Genomic DNA, 6,094 nt, shown 5'->3' with positions numbered 1-6,094 from the left:
ATGCCCCCCTCCCTCCCATACACAGTATAATGCCCCATACTTACGGACCAAATAGAAAAATAATAACATACATACTTGCTTATCCCCGTACCCACGACGGGTGTTGGATCCTTTGCCTCCCCTGCACTGTGTGCTGTGAGCGAAGGCAAGCGTGATGTAGTGACGTCATCGCGCCTGTCTGCATAGAGTCACTCACATCGCACAGGAGGATCCTCCACACGGCAGGGAAACGGGGATAGGCAAGTATGTATGTTATTATTTTTTTATTAGGTCCGTACATATGGGGGCATTATAGCTACGCCACTCATCACTCACATCTCCTTCTTCAGTCTTCTGGCTGTGGGCGGAGCTAACTGGTGGTTGGGCTGTGGGCGGAGCTCTGTGTGAGCTTCGGACACCACGTCCTTCTAGGTTATGTAATAGATAAGACTGCCCCCTATGTACAAGAATAAAACTACTGTAATACTGCCCCTTCTATACAAGAATATAACTACTATAATACTGTCCCCTATATACAAGAATATAACTACTATAAGGGGGAGTTCACACAGAGTTTTGTGACGTGGAAACCGCGCCATAAAACGGCAGAAAATGCCTCCCATTAATTTCGGGTGTTTTTTTTTCCCGTGAGCGGAAAAAACGGTTCGTGAGAAAGGCGGGACATGCCCTATCTTCGGGCGTTTACGCCTCTGATCTCACATTGACATCAATGGGAGGCAGAGAAAGCGTAAGTCGCAGCGTTTTATGCCCGTGGCGCTTAATGGGCGCGGGCGAAAATCGGTGTGCAGACAGAGGAATTTTGAGGCAGATTTTCCTCTGCCTGCATGCCGATTTTCACAGCGGTTTTCGCCGCAAAATACTCTTTCTCTGCCTCCCATTGAGAAACAGAACGCCGTTTTTTCCATTGCAATCAATGGCCAGATGTTTGGAGGCGTTCTGCTTCCGATTTTTCGGTTGTTTACAGCCTGAAAATAGGCCGTGTGAACATATCCTTACACTTGTAGAGGCATTTGGATTAAAGGCCCATTTACACGGGCCGATAATAGGCCAAAAAAGCAATTGTAAAAGCGCTCATTTCCAATCAATGCCCCGTGTAAATATAGAGAACCAACCCACAGCAAATATGATCGACTAAGGCACAAATTCAGAGAAAGATACAAACAATTCTTTATTAAGATAAAAGCATGAAACAAATAAAAATGGAAATAGGGGATGAGTCACACAGTAAAAAGGACGTCTAATCGATCAAGAATATCAGGTATGGATATTGTGTCCACATGTAAGCAGTATACATATAATATGGTAATGGAAATACGTGCATGTGATCACATAAGAAACTGTATCTAATGAAAAGCAGCACGGATTCAAGCAAGGTACATCAAATGACAACAGCACAATATCAAAAAAGTGAAATCAGGTACCGGTGGCTGTGGTGATTGTCAAGTAAGTATATAACATCAGTAACAGTCACACATGGTTACACAGGTAGTATGAACCAAATTATGCAAAAAGTGTGCTTGAAATCAGAGGATGACCAGCAAGAAGTGAGCACAATAGAGCTATAACTGCTACACAGGACAGAAAAGGTAAAGCAACATACCAGTGGACATGATGTAACCAGGGATTAGACGTCCCAACCCAAGCTGCTTTTCATTAGATACAGTTTCTTATGTGATCACATGCACGTATTTCCATTACCATATTATATGTATACTGCTTACATGTGGACACAATATCCATACCTGATATTCTTGATCGATTAGACGTCCTTTTTACTGTGTGACTCATCCCCTATTTCCATTTTTATTTGTTTCATGCTTTTATCTTAATAAATAATTGTTTGTATCTGTCTCTGAATTTGTGCCTTAGTCGATCATATTTGCTGTGGGTTGGTTCCCTATCAATTTTTTGATCGATGCACCAAGTATATCTTGGTTACTATGTAGGATCCAAAAAATATAGTGCATCTAATATGGCTAGCAATGTTGCTTTACAGCTTATTTGGTGATACTCTTTAGCACTACTTTCATATTGTATCCTATTGGTTGGTATTTTATCGGTTTTGCCCGTGTAAATATAGTAGCGATCAATGGACAAAGAAGCAAAGGCTCGTTTGTCGGCTGATTGCATCTTTTTTGCAGCCTTAAAAGTAATCACTCCCTGTGTAAACGGGATGTGCTGCCAACAATATGCAGACTGTATGGGGACTGATCACTCCTTTGTCCCCATACAGTTTGCATCGTTAAAAGGACCTTTTAAGTGAGCAGGGATCGACTTGTTATATCATCAATCAGCGCCCGTGATGGGCAGAAATCTGGGCCTTACAGTGTAAGCACACTCACTCAAACAGTCAGGGACAGGCATACGCTCTTTATACTTGTACAGTCAGGGAGAGGCATCCGCGCCTTATAATGGGTGCGGGAAAATCACGCGCAGCACACGACTGTATCCATATAGCAACATTTAACCCATGCGTCTCCCCCATACTAAAATAATATAACAACCGACACGTAATTCTCTTTTAAAGTGGGGTTGACCCGGGGGTCGGCCCCAGCTTTATTAATACAATAAAAATGTAAATAACATATTTACAAAATATATAAACACAATGACCTTAACAGAGGTCAATAAACAACCTGTATGCCTGCCTAAACCAAGGACATGTAAGTAAATCCCCTTCTACTACCGCCACCAGGTGACCGTGTACTCCTTAACTACACGGCTCACCGACCCCCAACAAAAACGGAGCTTGCTCAACCCCATCCTGCAACCCCGACAAGAAAATATCGAGCCCAATGTCTGTCAGGTGCACCCCGTCTGGCAGCAACAATCCTCTGTTGTCACCTTCCAACTCCCGATGATGAACCACCACACCTCCCCTAGCTCGTACAAACCGGGACACAGCCGCTCAATGGCATTTACATCCCGCGCCCCATGCCACACCAACCTAGGAACTATTTCCGACCAAACTAACACCAACCGGGGGAAAAAGGAAGCGAACCTCTCTAAGTCCGACTGTATCAGCGAAATCAATACCCCCAACCTAACCGAACACAGATCATTGCCTCCCAAATGTACGACCAAAACAGTTGGTAACAGCAAATGCCGGCTGATGTTGACCACTTTGGGCAGTGCCTGCAACCAGCGCAGGCCCCGGAGGCCCCTCCAATAGATTTCGGCACTTGCAAAGCCCAACGATCTTCCACCAGGGCGTATGGCAGCCCTCCTTTCCACCCAGAACACATAGGAGTGCCCAACAATCCACACCGATGGTCTGGAACCTAAAACTAAAACTGAATTAATGCAAAATAAGATCAGGGCGAACGTAACCAGTAAAACAGTCCGACTTCCACCTACCGATGCGCCTCACTGCCGCATCTGATAACCCCAATTCGCTGGCCATCGTGGCCGCCCCAATACGGAACGAATGAGTACCATACTCACCCGGCGGTTTACCGACCCGGACCAACGCCTTACGGAAAATAGCAGAAAACTGGAACCTTGTAAGCGGCTGCCCATCCGAATGTGACAAAAATTGGACCCCTCCACTACGCACCCCCAAGAAAGCCGACACTGCCGCCACCGGACAAGCTGAACCCGGAACAGGCCGAAGCGAAACCCAACAACCCCGACCAAACACATCCGTCTTAGAGCGACGAATCCGCAAACGAACCCCCACCGATGAAACCACTACATCCTCAAAAAGCAACCCCCCCCCCCGGCCGAGCCGCCCCCATCGGAACTAACTCCGAAATCCGCAAAATCCCCGAAAAAACATAACGAGAAAGCCACTGAAAACAACACGGATTCATACGGAGAAGAACAAACCGCCGGCAGCGCCCCTATCAGTTCCTGCAATAAAGAAAAGGCCAACTTCTTCCAACCCTTCAAGGCTTGCAAAATAAAAAAGGACATGGTCACGTCCGACCACCCCCTTAACTTGGAAAAGAAAGCAACCCTGGCCAGACGCCGCTGAGCTACCACCCCCGAAACACCACGCTCACGTAAAGCTGTTAAATACTCCAATGTCACAGTCGTGCGCAGCACCGGATCATCCCCCACCCGTCTATCCCCCTCAGCACTCAACCATTCCTTCCACGCATTACCGTAAGTAGCCCAGATAGAGGGCGCCAGGGACGACCTCACCAATGGCACTAACTCCGATCCAGCAGCCTCCACAAAAACTCCGGGCAGCTGGTCCCCTCCACCTGCAGGCAAAGAGAGCGAAAATCCTGCCAATGAAAACGAGATAAGGCGTCAGCAACCACATTATGAACACCTGGAATATGGTGAGCACGAAAACTGATGTTACACTGCAAGCACCGTAACACCAAATGACGGAGCAAAGCCAAAACCGGACCTGAGGAAGAAGTATGTTGGTTAACAGCAAAAACAACACTCATATTATCCGTCCAAAACACCCCAGACCTGTTGGAGAGGCGCACCCCCCACAATTCTACGGCGACCACTATGGGAAAAAGTTCCAACAACGACAAATTTTCACACCAATCCTTGTCCCTCCAGGAATCGGGCCAAGCTTCTGCGCACCACGCCGAACCCAGCAATGCCCCAAAACCCACTGCACTAGCCGCGTCCGTAAACAATTCCAAGTCCACGCTGGAAACGGAAGGCGCCCTCCAACACGTACGCCCATTGTAGTCCTCCAAGAAAGTGCGCCAGACGCGCAAATCCGCCTTAACAGAACTGGAAATCCGAACATGATGAGAAGGCACCGAAACTCCCACTGTAGCTAGGGACAACCTCCTGGCAAACACCCGCCCCAAGGGCATAATACGACCCGCAAAGACCAACAAACCCAACAACGATTGAATCTGCCGCAACTCCAACTTCCGCGCGGCCAAAGCCATGTCCAATGCGGCACGTAATTTCACCACCTTGTCCGCCGGGAGGCGAAAGACTATAGTCTATTTCAATGCCCAGAAAACACAACACCGACACCGGTCCCGCCGTCTTTTCCTCAGAAAGGGGGACCCCGAAACGCTGAGCGAGAAATTGAAAGGACCTCAACAAAAACTGACACTGCCCCGAGGATCCGGGCCCTACAAACAAAAAATCGTCCAGATAATGAGTCGCCGATCCAGAACCAGTGAGATCCCGCACACCGCCCATTCCAGAAATTAGCTGAACACCTCAAAATAAGAACAAGAAATCGAACAGCCCATCGGCAAACACATGTCATAATAGAAAAACCCCTCCAACGCACAGCCCAACAGATGAAAACAATCCGCATGAACAGGCAACAAAACTAAAAGCGGACGCAATTCGACTGCCCGATCAAACGAAGCATACGAGACAGTCGCCAAATCACTGTCAATCCCGTCATTCACCGACCACCCCTTAGGATGGGACAGATGGTGAATCAGACGGATCTTACCAGGCTCCTTCTTAGGAACCACCCCCAGGGGCGACACCCGAAGATTCGGGAAGGGCAATGCAGAAAATGGGCCGGCCAAGCTCCACTTCCTTTTCCACCTTTTCCCTAATGATGGCTGAAAACTCCTCCGCTGACTTCAAATTCCGTGACATAACCGGGTCCGCCTGAGCAGTAAACGGAATAAAGAACCCAAAACAAAAACCCACTCTAAGCAGGGCGCTTCCGCCATCATGGGATATCGGCTTTACCACGGGAGCATCGCCACTCGACGGGAGCACCTAACCGCTGCATGGGTAGCTCCGCACGAGGAGCACTCATGCCGGAATTTACAGGAGACATAAAATCTACAGTGTCCCTCGTTAAAGAGCCAACCGGCTCCTGCTCGACTGACACCACCAACCCCGCCCCCACGGGAAGGGGAAGAGGCGGGGGTGGCGGGCTGAAAGGGCCGCTGCGCCATCATCAAGCGCAACCAAACATCAGTCGCTTTCGTATCCCACCCCACCTCCGGCCTCTGCGCCAGACGCCGACGGAACTCCTCATCGTACCACCACCAGGCCGAGCCACAGTGCGATTTATACGCACTAAAAATCGTATCCAAATACACAAACAACTGCTCCGCAAACGCCGGCCGGCCCTGACTAAACACCCCCCCCCCCAAAATAGCAAAGGCCTGCACCCAATTATTGAACGACCGCA

Source organism: Rhinoderma darwinii, chromosome 3 (assembly GCF_050947455.1).
Source record: "Rhinoderma darwinii isolate aRhiDar2 chromosome 3, aRhiDar2.hap1, whole genome shotgun sequence".
NCBI classification, from domain to species: domain Eukaryota; kingdom Metazoa; phylum Chordata; class Amphibia; order Anura; family Rhinodermatidae; genus Rhinoderma; species Rhinoderma darwinii.
Note: the sequence above shows the minus strand (reverse complement) of the source record.